The sequence below is a fragment of the Protopterus annectens genome, chromosome 4.part0, assembly GCF_019279795.1.
Source record: "Protopterus annectens isolate FY-2018-M chromosome 4.part0, PAN1.0, whole genome shotgun sequence".
NCBI classification, from domain to species: Eukaryota; Metazoa; Chordata; order Ceratodontiformes; family Protopteridae; genus Protopterus; species Protopterus annectens.
Genome location: NC_056733.1, coordinates 875409299 through 875436292, shown reverse-complemented (window position 1 = coordinate 875436292; position 26994 = coordinate 875409299). Strand labels below are relative to the sequence as shown.

Genomic DNA, 26994 nt, shown 5'->3' with positions numbered 1-26994 from the left:
TCTAAATTACAAATAACTGAGTCGACAAAACTGAAACTAAATTTCAACAAATGTGCACTGAAACAGATTCCTGGAAAAAAAAACACTTGGCCAACATAGGAAATTTTCCCTTTTCCCCACTATAGTGCAGTCTCAGAGCTGGTATATTTAGTTAGGGTGGTGTGGGGGGCACACTGTGTGTTTCAATGTGCTTTTCTTTTTATGCTGCCCAAGTGGTTCCTTTCTTGGGAATCTGTTTCGGTGATGTGCACATTCATTAAAATGCAGTTTCATTTTTGTTGTTTTGGTTATTTGTAATTCAACCTATCTGGCTAACCATTCATTCTAATAATAACTGTACTTAGTACTGGGGAGCCTTGGGTTACAGGGCAATAATTATGTAGTCCTGTCATTAGACTTGAGGCTGTATGTTCTTGATAATTAGATCATGAAAGGTTATGAGCTGTCAAAGGATCACCACTTGGTGATAATCTGGGTTGCATAGAATGTGTGGCAGCTGAGGAGATATGGAAAGTCCAGTTGTGCAGTGAGAGTATCCAGGGAACACCTGGCCAATACTTTAACATGGAATGTGTTCAACTCCACCTCCAGAATAACTTCTTCAGGATGCCTGGGTAGACTTGAAACATGCAGTCTCCTCTAGAGGTCAGCATTTGTCCACTTTTACTGAGAACAGCTTGGGCAGTATCCCACTTCCTTCTTCTGCGTCATATAGTGATTTCCCAGAATCTCTTTGAGGCCATCTGAAAGTCATTTTCCATGGCCTCACAAAATGTCTGCCACACATAAGCCTTCACTTCAATGACTGCCACAACTGCTACCTTTCTGGCTTGCCTGTTTCTAGCAATTAGATCCAGATACCTGCTTCCCTACTACTACTACCGAATAGAAGAATTTTTTAACCTGACAATTTCTCACTGCCACTGGTGAATACTAACAGATCATATAGGGTTATCATCATGATAAGTAATACCACCTTTTGACCACATTGTCTGCTACTGCTTCAGCTATTGTGGTCTTGAATGAGTACTGAGGTCTTTAGAAAAAGAAAGGAGAAAGGATTTTGTTAGCAGCCTAAAGTAGGCCTCAAGCCAAACACTACCTTCTACGTAAAAATACTTAACTGGACATATAGCCCCCAAAATGTTTACACTTTTATGGCCTTATGGAATTGTTATAGTGGCTTAGAAGGGTTACTTATGGAATTGTTATAGTGGCTTAGAAGGGTTATACATATCCCAAATAGCAAAGTCAAGTCTGTAAGTTAGCAGTTTTCTCTTGCAGGAAGAAATAGTAGCTCTAGTGTCATTTTCTCAACTCAACAAGACTTTACTGGTGCTACTTCCTGCCTTTCATTCTTAGCTACCACCTAGATTGTCGACTTTTGCACTCTCCTCTCTCCAACCACTATTTATATGTATATAAAAATGTTTTCATGCACCCACTTTGTAACAATGTCACTACTTCACCTCCTTACAATGACCCACATTACCCACAACACCTAACACTTATCTCTACCTCTGTGGTGGATTAACAATTGCACATACAATCACATAAAATGAAACACATTTTTATAACTCTCGAATGCAGCCTACCACCCCCCCCCCCATTTTTTTCCAATCACATAACTTTCTAACAGGTTCTAGCCACTATCCAAATAATGCAGGCAGGTGCAGTTAACTAACCCATTGTCCCAATCATCTCAGTATTGCTAACATGAATATATACAGTATCAATAACAAATGGCCCTCAAGTTGAGCTACAGTTCCAACAAAATAACTCCACTTTATTGGCCTTAACTGAACCTTGGCTTAAAGCGGACTCCTGTTTCCAAATAATAAATTACAAAACTACATCATATGCCACAATCACTGTCCATCACATGGCGGTGGGAGGTGTGATGCTCACCACTGCTGCCAATACTTGATGGGCACCACTATGTATCATCCCCATGCTGGGCTAGTAATCAAGGAGCCTGAATCCTCACCACTGACACTGGAAAGGGATGTGAACTTGGAATACAAATGGACACACCTGATATTTTCCAGATGCAGATCTCTCTGCATTAAGTACAGTTTCCCTTAGGAGCACACAGGGAACACATTCAATCTGGGGTCTGGATGTGTCTACAGCTGTCTCCCTCCAGATCCCCTATAAGACTCTTCACTGGTACAGCTATAGAGTTAGGTCCTCAGCCAAGTGGCCAAGCCAATTCCTCCAGTACACTCTCATTAAACCAGTGCTTTATGTCCCTCCCCCAAGTAGTTGACACACACCCTGAGAGATCTGATTTTACACACACACACACACATGCACACACACACACACACACACACACACACAAAAAAAACACCTGGGAAAGGCTGGCACAGATGTACCTGCTGTGCCCCCTTCTGCACAGAGTATAAGGTAGTTATCACTGCCATCAGACACTTCACAATCAGCTACTCTAAGGCCCTTAACAAACTGTGTCCAATTATACTGTGCAATATTAATTCCAATACAAATGATAGTAGTTCACCAAGATGGCTAGGCCTTCTGGTGTGGCCCACACAGTATCATCAAATAAATTTAAGTACTCTCAAAGGTTAGATACTCTGTAGAAGAACCAGCCATGATATAAGTATTAAATAAATTTAATAATAAATAATAAAAGTAAAAAAAATACTGAATATATATTCACAGTAAACCACATAGTTCAAATCACAGAAAAATATTGAAAACAACAATGATGCACAGACTCATACAAAAAAAAAAAAAAAACAGTCTCTAAAGTAAGCTTCACTACATTCATGACTGAATCTAACAGAATTTACTTTTCCCTAATAACTTACTTGGGTAAGGCAAGATGAAATATGTGATCAGTCTTTCTAGTCAGGCCCCCAAAACAGAATACTCTATATTCTGAGATTACTCCCTGTAAAATATAATATCCAAGATGACTTGCAGAATGACCTCATCTGGTCACCTGACTATAGGTTCCCACAATATCTCCATTTGAAGTTTGAGACAAGACTTTAGCAGACTGCTGCAATGCACATTTAAAGGTTTATGACAGTGCCTGGAGCCCCCCCCCTCTTTTCAATGAGCTAATGAATAATGGCTCTGTACCAGACCCATTGTCTTCGATCCTCCTCAGTACTGTGGGGTACTGTTCAATGATTTAACAGTTATTTACATTTCCCTTATATTTCTTAAAATAAGCCAGCTGGTTAACTATTGCTGTGCCAGTGTCCTCTATTAAAACATATACATTTAATTCAGTTACCATAATACATGCACATTTCTCTTCATTTCAGCAGGGTGCACTGTTGATACATTTTAACACAAGTAACTCAAGTAAAGCTCGCAAATACATTTTCAGCACAAGCATCTGTACAGATCAGTTTGATATACTAATGACACACAATTATTTACAACATTCCAGCTAGCTGTGCTGGCACAATTCTTAAATCCTCTGCCCTACTTCTCCCTGGCATGACTGCCAGCACCTCCTATCCTTGCAGAAGTGTACTTACACTAATCCCTAGACATATTAACACCAAGGGGTCTCTTGTCAATCACTCTTTGATCAATGCAGACAAAGAACCTAAACGGACTCTTCAGTAACCCATTGCTAAGCACACCAAACGTTGTCTGGACACAATGTACATCTCTTTTCCTGCCTCCAATAATTTACAGATTTTGTTGGACAATATTCTAGCAATAACTAAAACCAGCAGACTAAGTGTTGCTGGTATTATTCTAACTATCCTATTATTATCATAACAATACAGCCATGAGACAGTTAAGTAAACCCCAGTGCCCTAAAGCAGTATCTTCTAAGGTTAATCTCCTGAAACCCAACACATCTGGTGCAAGGAGGGAAAAGATTTAATCTAGGATCAAAAACAATCTACTATTCTAGATGTCGAAGTGGCATGCTTCCCAGAGAATTGCTCAGCTGACTTGGTGCTTCCAAATTCACTCAGTGACCACAACACAATCACTTCTGTCTGGTCCTTTAAAAGCCCTAGACTACCACAAAGCTACAAAACAATCAGGAACATTTCTGACAACTCTAAATAAGCTTTAACAAGGGAAATAGTTCCCATTGGCTGGGGACAATCTGATGCAAAGGGGCCCAGAAAATGCACTCTCATTTTTTATCAATGACTCATCTCCAAACCATAATAATCTATATGACATAACAAGTGAGTCCCATGACTCAGAGCTAATGCTATGTTCTGACTCAAATATCAACTTGCTCAAATGTTTAAAAAAAGGGACGCTGCCTGTAAAGACTGGGAAAAGGAACCTCAAAAGACCAACAACATAAGCATTATAAGAACATTAGAAAAAAGCACTAGAATTTAACTAACAAAGCAAAACAGACTATTGCAGAAACATGCACTCAACTTTAATAAAATAATCAAAATGCTTCTGGAACAACATAAAATCTTTGGCAATACTTAACATATTCAAGGCAACTACAATCACATCAGTGTAGAAATTGGTATAATTCACAGATTGTGTGTATCCACACTACAGTTACCCAGTATCCAGACTCAGGGCACTACAGGTGCCAGTTACCTAGTGCCCACACCACAGTTACCCAGTGTCCAGATTCCCATTTCAGGGCACTACAGGTGTCAATCACCTAGTGCCCACAGCACAGATTCCCAGTGTCCAGATTCTCATTTCAGGACACCACTGGTGACAGTCACCTAGTGCCCACAACACAGTTACCCAGTGGCCAAACTCCCATTCCAGGGAACCCTAAACCCTGATTTTAGGACAATGCTGGTGCACATCACCCAGTGTTCACAGCACTATTTCAGGATAGTAGTGGGTACACAATCTACCAGAGGCAGTATTTGAAATAAATCAGTATTTGCCATTCCTTTTATAACTGGTGGACATTCTTATTATTATCCATACTATTTTGATAAAGCTTCCTCTTCCCCTGCCATTTCCTCACTTGTCTATCTCTATAATCCCCTTTGATCCCTCAGAAGCTCTGACCAATGTCTCTTACAAATTCACAAACCTAAAAAATCTATTGGACAGAATCTCTACAGCTATGTCCCTGCTCTTGCATGGAACAAGCTCCCCATGAACATTAGAAACATTTCCTACAGCCACAAATTCAAGAAAACTCTCAAAAGGTACCTAATAGCACATGGGTTTGCCTCTTTAATCATCCCACATGAACTCACCCCTTTCTCTATCACTATCCTATCTATTTGTCCCTTCCCTACTACCATAACTCACTTAACTGCTCTGTATTGTACAATTACCCTCTGAAGATAACCCAATGTGTTATGTAAATTCATTCAAATGTTTTATTGTATATTTCTTTGCAATGTTTTTTTCAAGAATGTTATAATGACTCTTACAATATTGCACTGTGGAGCTTTATCTACATTTGCTTAACTGTTTCATTGTAAATTTTTCACGGAATTCATCTTCAGTTTTGTAAATTGTCTTGCTTACTTGTACCGTGGAGCTTTTCTCCCCAGGCCTCCACTGAAAAAGGGATTTTGCTCACATGAACTATCCCAGTTAACAAATGTCAAATAAATAAATAAATAAATAAATTCCTTTTCTAACTGGTGGTTATTGCACTACGCTAACAATCAGGGAAACTGAAGGATTACAGGCCCCTTTGTTCATTTTTACACCTTCCCAAAAATCAGCATGTATACATATTTTATACCGACAAGTGTTTGTAATATATAAGGAGGACTCTAAAACACCTTCAATGTCTGCTATTTATCTTACCCATAAAAGGCTGAATTAGAAAAATGAACTGTCACGAGGTTCCACATGTGTCAGACAGTCCGCTTGAGACTGTTAATGCCACATTGTGTCATGCTACAATCATTATCCTCTGATCACAAGAGAAATAAAGCATAACATATGTTTATTGGTGAAAAAAACCCACAGTGTAATTGAAGGTGTTTGCATTTTTAATGCTGAAACCATTTTCATTAAACTGGAGCTTTTTGGTTCTAATGGCATTTGTTCATTCAGTTTATTTTGATCAGGAAGATGTAATTCCTTATGTAATGCGTAACTCTGGTTCTTATAAATGATTCTGTGGTGAACGGAAGGACGATGAATAATGGCTTGGAATGGTTCAGTTTTTGGTTGAATGACCCCCCCCCCCATTCATCAAATTAACATTGTATTGGTATTTTTTTCTTTAAAAAGGAGGCCCTGTGAAGCATTAAAAGAGCTTAAACAAGCACTGAGGTGTGCAATACAGAGACACCACAGGGAAGGCATCAACTCACATCTTTGTGGAAAAAAAACAAAGCTAACTGGAATTATATTAGAAGTTTAATGTTGTGAAAACTTATAAATATTTTTTAAAGTAGGGCACTGGGATTTGAGAGGAGTCTAGTGGGGCATAACATTTTTTTTAACTGCTTATCCCCTCTGAAGGAGGGTGAGGCTTCCCCTATACAATTGAAAGACCGTTCTCTGAACGATGGTAGTACAGTAGGCAAAGTGACAGATGAGAAGACTGACCACACACACACACACACACACACACACACACACACACACACACACACACACACACACACACACACACACACACACACACACACACACATACACACACACGCCAGGAAAAACATAATGTGAGAAAAATGGCTGTATGTGGACTGAAGACAAAATCAAATATTATTACTTAAGGGGCCATGGAACCATCTGTCTTGGCTCTTTCATTCTGAAATAACAGGAACTTCTGAGCTTGCCATAGTGTTCATCTCATGGCTTCTAGCAAACAAATACCCTGCAGCCCCAATATCAAATGAGAATTCAAGTCCATGTTTTACAGCAAGCCTGATTTCAAAGCATCGCTGTGAACAGAAGTATAACAGGAATTTAAATCTGAAAGTGAATCACTATTGCATTTTTGAGGGTAAGGTGACTTTGATATTTCAGACTAAAAGAATTTTCATCTTTAGCCTGCTTTCCATAACAATGCTTTATTTGTAAGCACAGTGCCACTAGGATTAAGGCTGTTATCATATGGACTGCATTAAATTAACTGCAGGGCAATAACATTTCCAGACAAATGAATACTTTGGGAGACTTTGTGCTATAACAAAAGCATAAGAATATAAAGCTTCCAACATAAATTAAGCTGTGATATATAAGTCAGTGCAGACACTGTAAAATACTGGAGTACCATAAAAGTTACAAGCTTTCACGGAGACCAGATTGTGAGTTTTTGGGAGATGACATCTGTTAAACAGCCGCAGTAATGCTGCTTTGTTTATTTGCATCTCTATACATTCCCCTTCATTGCTAATGTATCTCCATACTCTAATCTGTGCACAAACTGGTTACTAATCAGCAAGTCAATGTGAAGACACACTCCCAACCTTAATAAACTTTGCTGTCTCTTCTCTCCTTCACTTTACAGGTAGTTTGAATTATTACTTACCCCCTCTGAGGCCTTCACTGATAGATTTCCACTGATTGCCTCTCTGGTTTCTTTGCATTCCACCTGGTTTACACCCCTTGTGCTATCTCTCTCCCCAATACTAAGTCTATATTAGAATTCTGCTGAGCATGGAGCCATCTTTAAATTTCTAGTCTCCCACCAGGACACAAGTGCTCTTCAGTGATTTGCATTCTGCTTGCTGGTAAGCCATTAGACCTCAGGAATTTGTTTAAAGTGTTCAGATTTGTAAAGTAATACTTACTTTTTACTCTTGTTTTGGTGGGCTCTGCCCCGCTCCGTTCACCCTCTCTAGCGCTCGGGCTCTCTCCGCTCCCCTGCCCCCTATTCCCTCCCACCCCCACTACCTCTACATTTATAGTAATCACAGCCACACCCAAAGCTCACCCTCACATCACCTCCACCAATCGCAGCTCCTCAAGTCAGATCACATTATACCACACCAACTTGCTCCACACAAAATACTCCCAATCACTCTCATTCCCACTAGGCATTTTTTACATCACCCACACTACTTATCCATCCACATATAGTGGATCCCTATAATTCCTATTGAGGTCCCCACCTAGCACCAACTTAAACTTTATAACCATGACTATCACACAACTAAGTCTAGTCTGTCTTCTGCATAATTCTTTATAACACCAGAAGTTATCACTCTAGCAATATCCCTAAACTTAGTAGTACAACACTACATTATGCATTCTCATAAACAGACACTGCACATTATAATAATATCTGCCCACAATTGTTCAAGAACTACATAATGGACCAATTCAGAACTAAACACATATGGTCTCATTCCTACTCCAAAAAAACACAATACTTTCTCACACTCCTCACCAAACTCCAACATCTGTATCACCATTTTAACACCAAGCTCACCATAAGTGGGGATATCCACCCCGACCCAAGCCCAAATCCATCCTTTCCAACACAAACTGCTCCAACACAAATGTCAGACCATAACACCCCCACTATATTCATCCCTGGGCAAATCAACAACAGCAGCAAAACCAACAATCTTTTAATGCTAAATACTAATACTAGAAGTATCAAAAATAAAATACCTGAACTCCAGGCCACAATAGCACACTACTCCCCAGACATAATTGCTTTAACAGAAACCTGGCTAAATAAAAACATAGCTAACTCAGAAGTTCTCCCTACCGGCTACAATATCATTAGACAAGACAGACCACTTCGTAAAGGGGGTGGAACTGCCTTACTGTACAAGTCCAACTTAACTGTACATCAATTACCAAACTCCTACCCCTCCCCCAATAATTGGGACATACATATCTCACAACTTCAACTTCACCCTAAAAAGGTCAGCACCACAATTGTGATCTATATTCCACCTGGTAATACACCTGCTAGCCTTGAAGACTTCTTATCCTGGTGTTCTTTCACATACAAGAAACCTTTATTCTGGGGGATTTCAGCCTAGATTGGTTCACCTGCATATCAGAACCACCAAGTAATCTAATAAATCTCCATGGCTACCAGCAGCTAGTTTAAATTCCAACTAGATGTGATAAAAAAATCTAAAAGGGAATCCATCCTTGACTGGGTCCTAACTAACAACCCCACAGTGTACCCCCCATGCAGGCAGTCTCCCAGACACCTTAAGTGACCACAACATAATATACTTTATACGTAGTAGAACAAGCATATGCAAAACCACTAACTATATATCCACTAGAAACACAAAAACATTCTCTCCTGAGGTCCTCAATACTTTATTCTCTAACTGTGACTGAACCCCCCTAAAAATTCTCCCACTTGACCAGGCTGTAGCATATTTCAACAAAACATTTCTACAACACCTAGACACTGTCACTCCATTGTGCAAAATCAAGGTTAGAACCTCTACAAACCCCTGGCTCAGTAAAGAATACAAACAAATCCTCAAGTCCAGAGACACTGCCTGGCTTTACTATCAAAAAACAAAGAAACACAAAGCCTAAGTACCAAGAACTGCGCAACCGTGCAAAAAATGCATTAGGCTGGACAAAAAATCCTACTACACGACATTACAAACTAAATACCAACACAACCCCCAAAAATTTGGGAAAAATGTAAACCAGCTACTAAAACCCATCCAAAAGGCTACCCCCAAACCAACCACCCCTGACACTAAAGTTCCCATAGAAACACAATTCAACCCCCACTTTGTGAACTCAATTCTATCCTTAGTATCACAGGACAGTTCCTTCCTCACTATCCCCCCCGAACACAAATAACACTAATACAAGCTTTACCCTCAAAACAGTTTCCACCACTTCAATCAAAAGCATGCTCACCAAACTAAAAACCTCATCAACAGCAGCCAACCAACTCCCCAGCTATTTCTTGAAACTCACAGCAGATGCTATTGCTATCTGAATCTCCACTCTCATAAACAGATCAATTGTTGAAAACTATGTGCCCAAACTCTGAAAAATATCCTGTTACACCCATACATAAAGGGGACCTCCACTGAACTCAATAACTACAGACCCATTGCTTTACTCTCCCCCCTGGCCAGAATCCTAGAAAAATGCATCCATACCCAGATGCTAAACTATCTCCTAGACAGCAACATCCTGTCACCTACTCAGCATGGTTTCAGACCTGCCCATAGTACCACTACAGCCTTTCTCTGCTTCACAGACACAGTAAACCATCTCAAAAATGAAGGCCTGCAGGTGTCAACTCTTTTTTTTGGATATGTCCAAAGCATTTGACACAGTCTTGCACCAAATCCTGCTAAACAAACTAAAGCAATATCACCTATCAAATTCCACTCTTACCTGGTTCCAAAGCTACTTAACTGACAGGTACCAAGCTGTGAAATGGGAAAATTCTCTCTCTCCTCAGCTGCCCATAACTATAGGAGTCCCACTGGGTTCTATCTTAGGACCACTACTATTCACAGTCTTCACAAATGACCTCCATACCTTCACACAGCATGCATCTATCATTCAGTATGCAGATTGACACTACCTTAATCTGTGCTGCACAAAACATTCCCACCCTCGTGCAGACAACTCAACTAGCATTCTCGGAAGTTGAAAACTACCTTACCAAAGCATAACTTATCCTCAATCCGAAGAAAACTCAGCTTATGATTATAACCAGTTCTAACAAAAACACTGATAACAGTCAATTCACTGTCTACTCCATAAATGCTACTCTAATCGCTCCAGTGGCACAGGCTAAGCTATTGGGAATAATTATAGACTTCCACCTACAATTTGATAGTCATCTCAACTTAACTATTAAAAAAGTACATGCCAAACTGGGATCACTCTACCGTATCAAACCATTTCTTACCAACTTCACAAGATCAGCCATTGCTCGCTCCCAACTTCTATCCACCCTACTCTATGCATCTCCCATTCTGACTAATCTCAACAAAACTGAACTAAGCAAAATGGAAGCCTGCTATAACAGAATTGCCCGCTTTGCTGCAAATTGCTCATATAGAACTCATCACTGTACTGCTTTGAGACAGCTCTACTGACTTGAACTGTCCAACCTCTTAACCTACAATCAGTTCTGCCTCTGTCATTCTATCTATTACCTCCCCAATAAGTGTCCTGCCCACAAAAACCTAGTACATCACTCAGTCAAAAGGCCTCTTAGATCATCAAGCAAACTACTACTAGAAGTCACCAACAGCTACAATAGCTTTGGAGATGCACTATATAGTAGTTCAGTGGCTAAAAAATGAAACTCTATCCCTACTAGCATTCAAAACACATCATCCAAAGGCTCCTTTAAAGACCTCATCAGGCAACATCTCAAGGAAAGTTGGCAGTGCCATGACTGCTCCCCAGGCTAGTGAAAGCATATAAGGTACACATACTAAACCTAAAGTACTTGATAATAATTTTCAATCTTACTCACAAACACTGGCTAATCTACAATGTATGTACTGTACCTGTGTACTATGGATGTATTCCACCTATGTTCCAAATTTCAGCTGTACACCACAAATTTATTAATTACCTTTATTTTTAAATTAATATTTTTTTTGTTTGTTCTCTCTACTGTAACTGTTGATGTGCTGCATACCACTGTAAAAACATGTCGTTTGTAATTTGTGTGTATACTGATCATGTCTAAATAACTAAATGCAGCTGTAATTTTTCTATGTGGAGCTTTTCTCCCCAGGCATCTGCTGAAAAAGGGCCTTTTCGGCTCAGTCAGACACCCCCGGTTAACAAATGTAAAATAAAATAAAATAAATAAACTGTAAACTGAGTTTTCTGTAAAACAGATGCCTATAAACAGACTGCAGGACATTTAGTAAAAGGATACATAAAAGAACATATTGCAATAGACTGGGATTTATTTATTTACCTTTGTTGACCAGGTTAGTCCCACTAGGCTGTAGCCTCTTTTCAGGGAAGGTCAAAGGTGGTATTTGTACTACTATGGGGAATTTGGGGAGGGCATCATGGAACTTTCCCTATTATTTTGATAGATGCCATGGGATCTTTTACATCCACCTGAGCTATCCCCAACTCAAGTAGATAGCACTTTACTTTAACATCTCATTCAAAGGACGACATTCTCATGAGTGTAGCACCCCCCTTATGCAGTGCTGCAGCTAGTCCTGTGCTACACAACAGAATGATTACAATGTACCCCAAATTATCTGTACAATATCCTGTTGCCAATGCAGAATGTAGTTTGCCATCTAAAGACCAAAGAGGATAAAGGGGACACCAGCCCGTTAAGTAGCATTAGAAATCGGGTAGGTTTTTTTTTGCACATCAAAAATCAGTTATAGAGATTGTAAAAACGCATCAGTTCTCCTTATGGCTATCATACATACAATGTCAAGGCAATCAAATAGAGCAAAAACATGTTTCCCAAAACAGAGACAGATCTCTCACCATAGCAGTCCCACAGACGTTTGTAGAGAAACTAACCAAAATGGTTGGCAGAGACAAACAGCAGCTTTAAATTACTTTATCTCTGAATAAAAATGGAAACCAGTTCATTATTGCAGACAAGTTTACACAATTCTTGGCCAGCACTTCAGGAATGTCAGTCACAGTTTTGATTTAGCTAAAGAAATGGCTGCTGAAACCATACATGACTTTTCTGCTAGTTACTACTTCATAAAAGGAAATATCTCAAAAGTAAATAAATGTCTCTGGGATATATCAAATTATAGGCAGGCAAACTCTTGTGGCTTATATGCTAAATTCAAATGAGCCTATGACTTGCGCATACCAGACTCAGTACATTATCAGCGTTTCCACACAGTCAGGTATTTTTTTTATTTTATTTATAGAAGTTAACTGAGAAATAATGCCATTACTAAAATCTGGCACCCAAGACAGGATTGAATCGTCTACATAGTTGTTTGTAATTTTTAGCATATTTGCATATATTCCATGTTGCCTCTGCTACAAATGGTTTAAGGTATCACACAGTGGAAGTCTAGCTTCGCTAGATTTTTCTTTTTGTGTTTTTTAACCAATTGGTTTTCCCTGTGTGACCTTTTATTCATTGTTTTAGTTTGATAGTTGTGAAGTTTTGTAGACACCTTAATGTTTAGGGATATCAGTTGGGTACGACAACCCTGTGTTTCCAAAACTCTAACATTTCTCTTATGCTGTGCTGATGATCTTATAACAAGGCAGAAATATGTATGCCCACAGCTAGAAAATTTGGCTTTATTGGCCTAAAACTGTCCATAAATGGACTTTAAAAGTAAAATAAAAAAAATCATGAACATTCAGAATTGCTGTTTAGCTGAAACACCTGATATTCTTAAAATGTAATTTGTATATATCCCATGTTGCCTCTGATACAAGAGGTTTAAGATATTACACAGTGGAAAACCTAGCTTTGCTAGATTTTTCTTTTTATATTTAAAACATTAGAGAAAAGGTTATAACACAGATTAAGGACCACACTAAGTCTTGTAGACTTAGACAAAAAGCAGCATGGTTTCAGAAGAGGGCACGTCATATGCACTGCACTCTTATCCATAAATAATACTTTCCTAATGATCCTGGACAACGGTGAGTTGATGATGCAGTTTCTTCTGGTCTGATGAAGGGATTTATTGCATGATATTACATTTGCCTGATGGCGGATAAGCCTACATAGACTACTCTTCAACTGCATTTGACATCTTTTCAGACCCTACATCCCCTCATCCTTTCTTCAGCTGTGCAATATTGTCTTGAGTGCCTCCTTGTATTCCCTTTCCACTACCCATTCATATCATCTTCTCCCTGGCTCAACAGTGCAGTTTAAGAAGAAGTGCTTTGAGAAATGTGATAATTAGTACTTACAACCTGCTGCCTGAGTCTCCATTCATCCCTGCTTTACCTTTTCTGTCCAAGAATGGTCATTTTACATCACTATACCTTGTGCACCTCAGTTATAAACTTTCTGCTTTTTTAGGCTCTATTTAACCATCCACACCATACAAACCAGTTGCATAAAAACACTCCTATCGAAGCTAAAGCCCTGCTGTCTCGCAGCTGACCTTCTTCCAAAAACATTTCTAAAAATCGCCCAACCCTCCATTGCCTACCCTATATCAATCCTGATTAATAGATCTATCTCAAAAACTACACCCCCACTCTATGAAAAATATCCCACATCATTCCCTTTCACAAAGGTGGTCCATCCAGAGAACTCACAAATTACCGCCCCATAGCCATCCTTTCCACCCCTTGCAAAAATCCTAGAAAAGTGCATCCACAATCAACTCCTCAACCACTTCCTTACTCACAACCTATTATTCAGTTCCCAACACGGCTTTAGACCCAAACATAGTACCAACACTATCCATTGTCTCTTAAATGAAGGCCAGTTTGTCTCCTGTATCTTTCTCGATATGTCCAATGCTTTTGACACAGTTTCTCACCAACTGCTACTTAAACTCTCATCATATGGACTCAATTCCTCATCCCTGCCCTGGTTCCATTGCTATCTGTCCAACTGCCAGCAAGCAACTACATGGGAAACCTATCCCCCCTGCTCTCCATCTCTGTTGGCGTACCCCAAGGTTCAATACTTGGTCCTCTTCTCTTTAGCATATTTACAAATAATCTCAGCTCTCCAACTAAGCTAGCCTCCATTGTCCATTATGCAGATGATGCTACACTCATCTGCTCAGCCCCCTCACCCAAAGAACTTCATGTAAAAATGCAATTGTCCTTTGAAGACATAGAAAAGCACATCTCTGAACACCAACTCATTCTAAACCCAAACAAAACTAAGGTAATAGTCTTCAATAACAAAAAAATCCATTTCAAGCCAGTCCCCTCTCTCTCGGTTCTCTCCTCAGATGGTACCAGGATAGACTCCACTAACCAAACTAAACTTCTCTAGGTGTCACAATAGATGAAAATCTAAAATTTGACAAACATATTTCCTTGGCAATCAAAAAGTTCATATCAAACTTGGCACCCTCTATAGGGCAAAACCTTTCCTAACCCACAGCACTAGATGAGCCTCTGCTTAGTCACATCTGCTCTCTACACTCCTCTACATCTCTTTTATATTCACAAATCTGTGCACGTCTTACCTCAATAACCTAGAATCCTGTTACAACAAAGTTGCCAAATATGCCTCCAGTCACCCGTGTAGGACCCATCACTGTACCGCTCTCTCTCAGCTCATCTGGCTCGAACTCCCTAATCTGTCATCCCTCAATCAGCTCACCATGGTCCACAAAATAATCCACCTACCCAGCAATCTCCCTGCTCTTGCTAACCTTCTCCAACTTAGTTTTAATCTTAGGGCCCTCAGATCATCAGATAAAATAATCCTATAGGTGACCCGCACCCACAACCAACACGGTGACTCCCTCTATTCTTACAAAATTGCCAAATTATGGAACACACTGCCTCAGATCACTGCACAAAATCCTAATTATCAGGAATTCAAAAAACTCTTAAAATTCCACTTATCCAGTCACTGGCTCTGCTCCTGCCATTCTGCAGACTAATGTCCTCCAGGCTCCATTACTACATTCAACTCCAAATTTTTTCCCATACGCTACCTTGCATACAGGTTGCCACCAATTTCTTACTACCCTACATGATACGGGTGTATTTGAACCTATAATCATCTCACAATCCTATTACATTTGTGTGTCTCAAGGCTAGTACCTCACTGTAATAAGGCTAGTACGATACCTCACTGTAATAAGGCTAGTACCTCACTGTAATAAGGCTAGCACCTCACCGTAATAAGGCTAGCACCTCACTGTAATAAGGCTAGTACCTCACTGTAATAAGGCTAGTACCTCACTGTAATAAGGCTAGCACCTCACCATAATAAGGCTAGCACCTCACCATAATAAGGCTAGCATCTCACTGTAATAACGCTAGTACCTCACTGTAATAAGGCTAGCACGATACCTCACTGTAATAAGGCTAGTACCTCACTGTAATAAGGCTAGCACCTCAACGTAATAAGGCTAGCACATCACCATAATAAGGCTAGCATCTCACCATAATAACGCTAGTACCTCACTGTAATAAGGCTAGCACCTCACTGTAATAAGGCTAGCACCTCTGTAATAAGGCTAGTAGTACCTCACTGTAATAAGACTAGCACCTCACTGTAATAAGGCTAGTACAGTACCTCACTTTAATAAGGCTAGTACCTCACTGTAATAAGGCTAGCACCTCACTGTAATAAGGCTAGTGCCTCACTGTAATAAGGCTAGCACCTCACTGTAATAAGGCTAGTAGTACCTCACTGTAATAAGACTAGCACCTCACTGTAATAAGGCTAGTATGGTACCTCACTTTAATAAGGATAGTACCTCACTGTAATAAGGCTATCACCTCACTGTAATAAGGCTAGCACCTCACTGTAATAAGGCTAGTACCGTACCTCACTGTAATAAGGTTAGTAGTACTTCATTGTTATAAGGCCTGCACCTCACTGTAATAAGGCTAGTACCTCACTGTAATAAGGCTAGTACTTCACTGTAATAAGGCTAGTATTGTACCTCACTGTAAGGCTAGTAGTACCTCACTGTAATAAGGGCAGTACCCCACTGTAATAAGGCTAGTACCTCACTGTAATAAGGCTAGCACCTCACTGTAATAAGGCTAGTACTGTACCTCACTGTAATAAGACTAGCACCTCACTGTAATAAGGCTAGTACCTCACTGTAATAATTCTAGTACCACACTGTAATAAGGCTAGCACCTCACTGTAATAAGGCTAGTACGGTACCTCACTGTAATAAGGCTAGTACCTCACTGTAATAAGGCTAGCACCTCACTGTAATAAGGCTAGTACCTCACTGTAATAATTCTAGTACCTCACTGTAATACGGCTAGTACGATACTTCACTGTAATAAGGACCTCACTGTAATAAGGCTAATATCTCACTGTAATAAGGCTAGCACCTCACTGTAATAAGGCTAGCACCTCACTGTAATAAGGGCTAGTACCTCACTGTAATAAGGCTAGTACAATACCTCACTGTGATAAGGACCTCACTGTACTAAGGCTAGCACCTCACTGTAATAAGGCTGGTACAATACCTCACTGTAATAAGGCTAGTACCTCACTGTAATAAGGCTAGCACGTCACTGTAATAAAGGTAGTAGCTCACTGTAATAAGGCTAGCACCTCACTGTAATAAGGCTAGTACCGCACTGTAATAAGGCTAGCACCTCACTGTAATAAAGGTAGTACCTCACTGTAATAAGGCCAGCTAAGGCTAGCACCTCACTTTAATAAAGGTAGCACCTCACTGTAATATGCCTAGCACCTCACTGTAATAAGGCTAGCACCTCACTGTAATAATGGTAGTACCTCACTGTAATAAGGCTAGCACCTCACTGTAATAAAGGTAGTACCTCACTGTAATAAGGCTAGCACCTCACTGTAATAAGGCTAGCACCTCACTGTAATAAAGGTAGTACCTCACTGTAATAAAAGCACCTCACTGTAATAAAGGTAGTACCTCACTGTAATAAGGCTAGCACCTCACTGTAATAAAGGTAGTACCTCACTGTAATAAGGCTAGCACCTCACTGTAATAAAGGTAGTACCTCACTGTAATAAGGCTAGCACCTCACTGTAATAAGGCTAGCACCTCACTGTAATAAAGGTAGTACCTCACTGTAATAAGGCTAGCACCTCACTGTAATAAAGGTAGTACCTCACTGTAATAAGGCTAGCACCTCACTGTAATAAGGCTAGCACCTCACTGTAATAAAGGTAGTACCTCACTGTAATAAGGCTAGCACCTCACTGTAATAAAGGTAGTACCTCACTGTAGTAAGGCTAGCACCTCACTGTAATAAAGGTAGTACCTCACTGTAATAAGGCTAGCACCTCACTGTAATAAAGGTAGTACCTCACTGTAATAAGGCTAGCACCTCACTGTAATAAGGCTAGCACCTCACTGTAATAAAGGTAGTACCTCACTGTAATATGGCTAGCACCTCACTGTAATAAAGGTAGTACCTTACTGTAATAAGGCTAGCACCTCACTGTAATAAAGGTAGTACCTCACTGTAATAAGGATAGCACCTCACTGTAATAAAGGTAGTACCTCACTGTAATAAGGCTAGCACCTCACTGTAATAAAGGTAGTACCTCACTGTAATAAGGATAGCACCTCACTGTAATAAAGGTAGTACCTCACTGTAATAAGGCTAGCACCTCACTGTAATAAAGGTAGTACCTCACTGTAATAAAGGTAGTACCTCACTGTAATAAGGCTAGCACCTCACTGTAATAAAGGTAGTACCTCACTGTAATAAGGCTAGCACCTCACTGTAATAAGGCTAGCACCTCACTGTAATATGCCTAGCACCTCACTGTAATAAAGGTAGTACCTCACTGTAATAAGGCTAGCACCTCACTGTAACTAAGGTAGTAACTCACTGTAATAAGGCTAGCACCTCACTGTAATAAGGCTAGCACCTCACTGTAATATGCCTAGCACCTCACTGTAATAAAGGTAGTACCTCACTGTAATAAGGCTAGCACCTCACTGTAATAAAGGTAGTACCTCACTGTAATAAGGCTAGCACCTCACTGTAATAAAGGTAGTACCTCACTGTAATAAGGCTAGCACCTCACTGTAATAAAGGTAGTACCTCACTGTAATAAAGGTAGTACCTCACTGTAATAAGGCTAGCACCTCACTGTAATAAAGGTAGTACCTCACTGTAATAAGGCTAGCACCTCACTGTAATAAGGCTAGCACCTCACTGTAATATGCCTAGCACCTCACTGTAATAAAGGTAGTACCTCACTGTAATAAGGCTAGCACCTCACTGTAATAAAGGTAGTACCTCACTGTAATAAGGCTAGCACCTCACTGTAATAAAGGTAGTACCTCACTGTAATAAGGCTAGCACCTCACTGTAATAAGGCTAGCACCTCACTGTAATATGCCTAGCACCTCACTGTAATAAAGATAGTACCTCACTGTAATAAGGCTAGCACCTCACTGTAATAAGGCCAGCACCTCATTGTAATAAATTATCATAGATTATGATCACTGTTATTTAACTGTACTTCTGTATTATAGATTCCTCTCAATGTTATTTGCATGTTTTCTACCTTGACTGCAATTGAAGATGTATTGTCTGTATTCTGTAATTTTCCATGATGTTCTTAATCTGCTTAGTATCGTGTCTGTATTAGAACTTCCTATCTCTAATCCTGTTTCTGTAATGTGTCATATATATCACTATGTTTATAATGCTACTTGTGGAGCTTTTCTCCCCAGGTCTCCACTGAAAACGGGCGCCTAGCCCAGTCGGATATTACACGGTTAACAAATGCAATAAACAAATAAATAAATAAAAATAAAATAAATTTAGAATTGCCCCAATTTCTGTGTGGTCTCTGGTCATATCCTTTCCCCATGTCCCTTTCTGGTGCTTTTCCTCTGAACTCCTTCCAGCAGGAGGGTGTTTCTTTCATCTTATGGTCTCCAGACCTGCTCATGTTTCTCAAGGTGTTGTCTAACCAATTAATGCAAGAGAGAACATGGTCAATCCTCTTCGAGCTGGAACTAACACCAGAATTCTCAAAGGGTGAAATCAGACTAACAAACTTCACCAAGGCAAACTATACCCTCCCAGTGGAAGGTATAAATGCATTCCAAGCACCACACCTAGCTGTAAGTGGTAACTACACTAAAGCCCTGTACAATCACTTGCATAAGAACATAGACTCAGTTTTACCAGAAAGATTTAAAGCCAGAGCCCCAAGTAAAAACAAACCATCATGGTGGACATCCATCATCAACAAACTTTACAATAAATGCAAAAGGTTGCTTACAAGAAAACAAAGGCGATGTCCCAACAATAGAAAAGCACCCTCCTCAGCCTCAACAGGCAAATAAGACAACTTGTCAAATCCTCTAAGGACTTTTTTGAGAAAAAACTTAGCAAGCAAAGCCAAAGATACCTACAAGGCCTTTAACAGCTACGTACATAGCCTAAAAGGTAGGACCCAAGCATGTGCAGAACTAGTGACTAACGGTATCATACACACTGACCCCACAGAGATAGGAAACCTGCTAGTGGATAGGTTTAGTGAAAATTTCACTCTCTTATCTCCTCCAAACTTATCACAAACCTTCTCCCAAACTCCCCCCACCCTACATATCTGAAGAGCAGGTCATTAAAGCCTTGTCCAAGGCTAAACACATAGCCTCTATGGGACCAGACGGCATTCCAGGCTGCTTTCTAAACAGGCTAAAACATGAACTAGCATCACCACTAAGTACCTTTTTCAATCACAGCCTAACCACAGGCATTGTTCCTGCAAAATGGAGAACAGCAGCTGTTATTCCCCTCCAAAAAGGCAGCCTAGCAGACCCGGAGAATTACAGACCAGTAAAGCCAGACCAGCCTCATCTGCTAGGCCATAGAATGTATCATCATGAAATTCATAAACAAAAACACAGGGAACCTCCAAACCCTAGACCTAACCCAATTTGGCTTCATTAAAGGCAGATCCTGCCTGTTAAATCTGGTGGATTTCTTTAAAAATGTAACCAGGGCCACTGATGAGGGCAAATCTCTGCAAACAGCATACGTTGACTTGGCAAAGGCTTTAGACACAATCCCACATTCAGGGATTATAGATAAACTTAGTAAACTGAATATAAACCCCTTTGTTGTAAGATGGATTGCCAACTGGCTCACAAATTGGCCTCCCTACTGTTTGGTATATACTACTCAAAAGTTCAGATCAAAATTAAGGGGTTGTGGCTGACCAAGTTTGCAGACAATTGCAAACTGGGTGCGATCATTGAATCTCCAAATTATATCAGTATACTCCAGGAGGGTCTTAAAAGGACCAACAACTGGTGCCTTATTCGTGGTCTTAAACTGAATGCAAAGAAATGCATCATCATTCCCTTCAGCACAAACAATGTCCTTTCACACTATCAAATCAACAAAAATACCCTAAGTAACCTATGTAAACATGCAGTGATATGGGATCTGGGATCACAAGTTGACTGTGAGATTAACTTCGACCACCATGTGTCTACTGTAGTAAGGAAGGCATACTACATAGCACACTTGATTAATAAAGGCATCGCCTCAAGAGCAAAGGAGGTTATAATCCCTCGATACTCAGCACTAATCCAGCCCATAATTGAGTATAATGCCCTATTTGGCACGTACAGTAGAAAGTACCTGCTGCAACTGCAGGGGACCTCAGGGGTTTCAAACAAAGAAGATCAAGGGACTACAGCACGTGCCTTACACAGACCGACTAAAGTCCCTGTCACTATACTCTGTATCGTATAGACTTCTTAGGGGAGACTTATGCCTGGCTTATAGAGCAATCTCAGACTCAGACCTAATGAAGTTGCTGCACATCCATAAATCAAATGGGACTAGAGCAACCCATTCCAGGGACCTAAATATGGCCTGCAACTTAAATAGCACATGTTGGAGGGACAGATTTATCTCCCAGTGACTGCCGCATCTTTGGAACAGGCTACCAATTCATTTGAAGCAGAGCACCTCTGTGGCACTGTTCAGGAGGAACCTGGATGAGTGGATGGGGCACCATACATTCTTACCAGGGATAGTGCCCATAATCCTCTTGGACATGGGCAGTTATTACTAAATACAATCTTGTATATTGACTAGTATTTCTATGGTATTACATTGGGATGAAATTGCTAGTCTTGAAATGACCTCCGGCTCGATAGCCATTAATCTCCTATGATACTATGAGCCTATGAAGGACATTGTACAAATCGACTTATATAAAGAAAAGAATGCTATTACAGTAGGACAGACCAAAGTAATATGCAAACATGTGTCCATTATTTAAAATGAAAGGTTAGGCTGCAAGCTTGAAACTTAAAAAGTCAGTTAGTGAGAACACTGGTAATACAAATAGGCATGACATAAATAAAACGAACTAGTGCCCTTAAAATGCACACTTGTTCTGTAGATTACAAATTCTTGTATGTTTTTCTTAAAAATTGAGAGGATATCTAGGGCTGTAATTACAAGATGAATATTGTTCTGGGCAACAGAGGCTTGTTTATGGAAATATTGTTCAAAAGGGGATAGTGGGAATGGGGGGTCTTTACAGTTTCAGAGAATAATGATGTCTGAGAGCATATAAGGACTGAAGCAAGGGATGGACAGAACCCTTCATTAAGTAGTTTAAAAGTGATAGTACTTAAAAGGTCGGTAGGTCTTCTAGAGATAGGACGCCATCTTGTATGCGTAACTTTGGTACACTCATATTGACTGAAGCTGTGTAAGTTAATGACTTTTAGAATTGTATTTTCTTTGGTTTGCAGCATTCTGCCCAGATAAGGAGTAAATAATGGGTAAAGCATTTTAAAGTCTTTGTATTAATACATGAATGGTGCTGGCCCCTTTCTGGCACCTGCCATTGTGAAATGCTGTAGGCAATCTTTAATGGATGCAGAACTTCATAGAAAATAGGTTCTATATGACTATGGAAAGAGAGACAGTCAAATAACAGAACTTTAGGATACTTTTGTTATTTTGTGAACAGGAGTTAGGTACCAGCAGGGTCTGTAATAACTGATGGAGATGTAGTATAGAATTTTTAACAGTACCAAGCACCATAAATGTTTATTTACTCATGTTTATAGTTATTTTTTTCTGAACAAGCCACATCCAAATGAATATAAATTAATAATTACAGATGAATAAAGATGAGGCTGAAGATACAGGAAATGTCCCAAGACAATATCAATGCATGAATTAAGGTGACACTGACAGTCTTAATTGAAGTCTATAAGTAGCAGACTTTTGCAGAATAGGGAACAGAATTGTCACGTGGCAGCGATCTGGAAGTGGTAAAACTGAGAAGCAAAAAGTTATAAAGAAAATAACAAAAGGCACCTCACAGACAGGAACATCAGGAGTCAAAGGAGTGAAAGGTATCCATACTCAGCAAATATTAGATAGAGTCAAAGAAGTTAGAAAATGCATTATCGTTAAGAGCTGCTGTAACCCAATCCGGGTCCCATCACAACAAGCAGTCTGGCTCACAATGTGAAGGGGAAAGCCAGACCCTAATTCTGGCAGTACCTTTGAAACACATTGCAACCAATCTACATGGTTTAAAATAAATCAGTTTCACTTTTTTAAATTCCTAACAGCAGCCGTCTCTCACAGCAAACCACAGCATACTACCACTCAGCTATCCAGTTCTTGAATTTTTGTACATTTCCACAGTACACAATATTGGGAGCCCTTCATTTGTTCGAACTTTCAAATGTTAGAAACTCATATGGCCGACAACATGAACGTTTGAAAGGCCAACAAATGAGAGCGGAGATCCTGCTACAGTGCGGGACTGGGTGATTCCCCTTTCCTGCACTGTAGTGCGATCTCAGAGTGAGAATATTTAAGTAGTGGGGGGGTGTGGGGATACAGGGGGGCTTGCCCCCCTGCATAACACAGTTTTACTGTGTTTACATGTAGGCAAATGGTGCTATTTCGATCATATGGTGTCAACCATATGAAAGTCGGCATTCTGAATGGTCGACATTCTAAAGTAGACCCCAATATTATATGTCTCTTGGAGCTGGCATTCTAGGGTCTAAATCAAACACAGCAAAACGTATCTGCAACTTACTTTAAAGGTACATATTCGCCGTCATAAATGAAAAGATGCATCACTTTTCTAAACCAGTTTGAAAAGGGCTACCACAAGGCTCAATCCTTGTCCTTCTCTTTATACTCCTGGTAAATTCACTTTTAACATCTCAAAAATGAATACAACTCTAGCAGATTATGTTATCATTTTTTTATAATAAACTCAGTGAAATCAACAGTAGTCTTACCTTTAATTACAAGTGTACATTTGGTTACATTAGCAAGGGCTGAAATTAAATCTTGAAAAAAATAAAGCTATGCTGTATAGAAAAAAAAAAAACAAAATGGGGAACATAAAGAAGAAAATTCACTTCCGTGTTACTGGGTCATAGGGTATATATTTGGAAGTAGCAGAAGCCTGCTAGTACCCAGGAGTATGGTTAGTTCCTGCTGATATATTCTCTCAGCACATATGTAAATTAATAAATAAAAACAGTGTCCCTCTCTTAGGGTCATAGGTTCATAGGTAGGTACTAGGCTATCGGCCCTAGGGCCTATACAAGCCTAGCCAAAAAGGTACCCTGGCTTTCGCCACCCAAGAAAATTATTTTCCTGTGCCCCTGTCGAGCAGAGCCACAGAGGTGATCCCCAGGGTGAATTTCCTATTTCCCATCCAATCATCAAGATTTTTCTTGAAGAGTGCTAATGAGGAGCTTTGTTTGATATAGACAGGTAGTTTGTTCCAGAGTATGGAAAGTCTCTGGGACAGGAATCTATCCCTTCAGCATGTTCTGTTCATTGTGGTGACAAGGTTTAGCTCCCTAGAGCGTGTAGCTCGGAGGGATTGGGATTTCTTTAAGTGGAGCATGTCCAACAGCTCTGGGTTTGACATAGCTTTGTATGTTAGCCAGAGATCGCCTCTGAGTAGGCGATATGTGACGGAGTAAAGCTGGAGTTTTTTGAGATGGTCTGCGTAGGTCATTTGTTTGAGGCCAGTAATCCTCTTTGTGAGGTATTTCTGTGGCCTTTCCAGTTGTTGTAGATGTCTTGTGAGGTACATACCAAAAGGGACGTTGTACTCTATAATGGGTCTAATGAGTGATGAGAAGAGGGGAACAATGACCTCTTTTTTCCTGGATGAGAAACCTTTTGTGATGAGGTGTGCCATGTAGAAGGATTTCCTGACTACTGTGGCAATGTGATTATCAAAGGAGAGACTACTGTCCACCTGTGTCCCAAGGTCTCTTATCACACTTTCATTGTTAAGTAGACTACCACCTATGTGGTAGCTCATGGGTACAGAGTTTTTACCAAAGGGGATGACAATGCACTTTTTGGCATTGAGCTTGAGGCCATGGCTTTGACACCAGGCATCTGTCTCAGTGAGGCCCTTTTGTAGGATGTCCACATAGTTAGGAGTTTCAGTTATGGCTCCTAGTTTGCAGTCAACTGTGAACTTCGTTAGCCAAAGACCATCTGTGTTAGCCTGTACTTCAGAAAAGTAGATACCAAACAGGAGAGGATCCAGGGCTGAACCCTGTGGTACTCCACTTGTCACTGGTCTGAAGTCGGATTTGGAGTCTGCTACTTTCACTGTGTGGGTTCTGTCAGTGAGCCAGTTGGCAACCCATCTTGTGACATAGGGATTTATACCTAGTTTAGTGAGTTTATCTATAATTCCAGAGTGGGTAATGGTGTCAAAAGCCTTAGCGAGATCTATATAGGCTGTGTGAACTACCTTACCCTCATCTTAGATTGCTACAAAATCTGTAGCCTTTTAACAAAGGAGACCAGAGAAGTACTAGCCAAAGGGGAGCATAGTGTCCACCCTGGAATATGTTTTGCCATCATACTCACCACATCAACATTGAAGAAGACCATGGAAAGCCAAAATAAAAATCTTTTTTTTTTCTTGCTAGTGTTTCTAAACATCACCATCACTGTATCACCATAGCACAGGTGCCCTGGATGACAATGAATCTAACAGTCAAACCCCAAATTTGTATATTAATTTACACACTGATTAACTCAGAACTGTGTCGGACTTTATAAAGGATGTTAAAATAGAATAAAAACAGTTGCCAGTACACTTAATAGCAGTCTATATACAGCTAGCAAATTCCATGCTACCCAACACTTACTGCTGTGTTCATCCACAGTTTTTTCTGAGATCCAGAAATATAGCAAATCTCATCCAGAACATTGAAGGAACAAGAGTCTGGAACTCTCTGAAAGTGAGTTACAAATACTGCCCCATATGTTGCCTGCTGCATGATGCTGTGGGAAAAAGTTATTAATATGAACCAGATGAAGAAACTGGGGTGCGAGGGAGGTAAAGATGATGAAATAAGTTTTGCTTGTTTCTCCTATGTGGAGAGGAAGATTGAAGGTCACATGTCTTGTAATGCACACCCTCTCTGCAACCCCCACTGAAGACCAGAGATAAACGGAAATATTTGCCTTTAAGGAGTAAAACTATGAATGAAGCCGCACTTGCAGAAGAGGGTGACAAATGCATGCATCACTATTACAATACTGCACAATGCATGCATCGCTATGACTATACTGCACAATGCATGCGTCACTATCATGATACTGCACGATGCATGCGTCACTATCACAAAACTGCAAAATGCATGCGTCACTATCACTATACTGCACAATGCATGTGTCACTATCACAATGCATGCGTCACTATCAATATACTGCACAATACATGCGTCACTATTGCTATACTGTACAATGCATGTGTCACTATCACAATGCATGTGTTACTATCAATATACTGCACAATACATGCGTCACTATCACTATACTGCACAATGCATGTGTCACTATTGCTATACTGTACAATGCATGCGTAACTATCACTATACTGCGAAGGATAGGACTTAAAATGTAAAATCTTCTGATGGCTGCCTGAATGACAACTATAATGTAGCCAAGCTATTATTACATAAGGATTGGGTGGATGTAGCTGCAGCAGTGGCTTTATGGGTAGATAGGCATGATGGAAGAAATTTAAAAAAAAAGAGACACCTGCTCAAGCTATGAAACTTCATAACAGGGATGATAAAACTGCCTGTGGTTAGAGCTGCCTGCAAATGCTTAGCTGCTGTCATAGTGTTGTTCCCTCTGAGAAACTGCACAGGGTGGAACAAATACCATCTTGTTTAGAACTAGATGTTCTTGGTTTCTTGCATTGCATCATTTATTGTCACTAGTTCTTTTAATTTAACTGGAGCATGACTGGAAATGACCCTATTTTACTTACTTGTGAAATAAAATTAAAACAAATAAACAAATAAGTAAAAAGAAAAAATGTAGGCACATATCCAATCATTCTGAACAGGACCTTAATGAAAGTAAATACTTGTATTCTATTTAGCCCACTGCAATCCCACCTGGGGAAATATGGTCTGCTTTCATAATGGCTCCTGATACTTCAAGACATTTAGGAGTTTA

The 26994-nt window shown here is 40.0% G+C and overlaps 1 protein-coding gene across 1 annotated transcript in view; it reads right to left on the bottom strand.

Moving 5' to 3' along the window:
* The window catches only part of GGT1 (gamma-glutamyltransferase 1), a gene marked incomplete in the record, with an annotated part of 1527627 nt that overhangs the window by 132897 nt on the left and 1367736 nt on the right, over positions 1–26994 (bottom strand).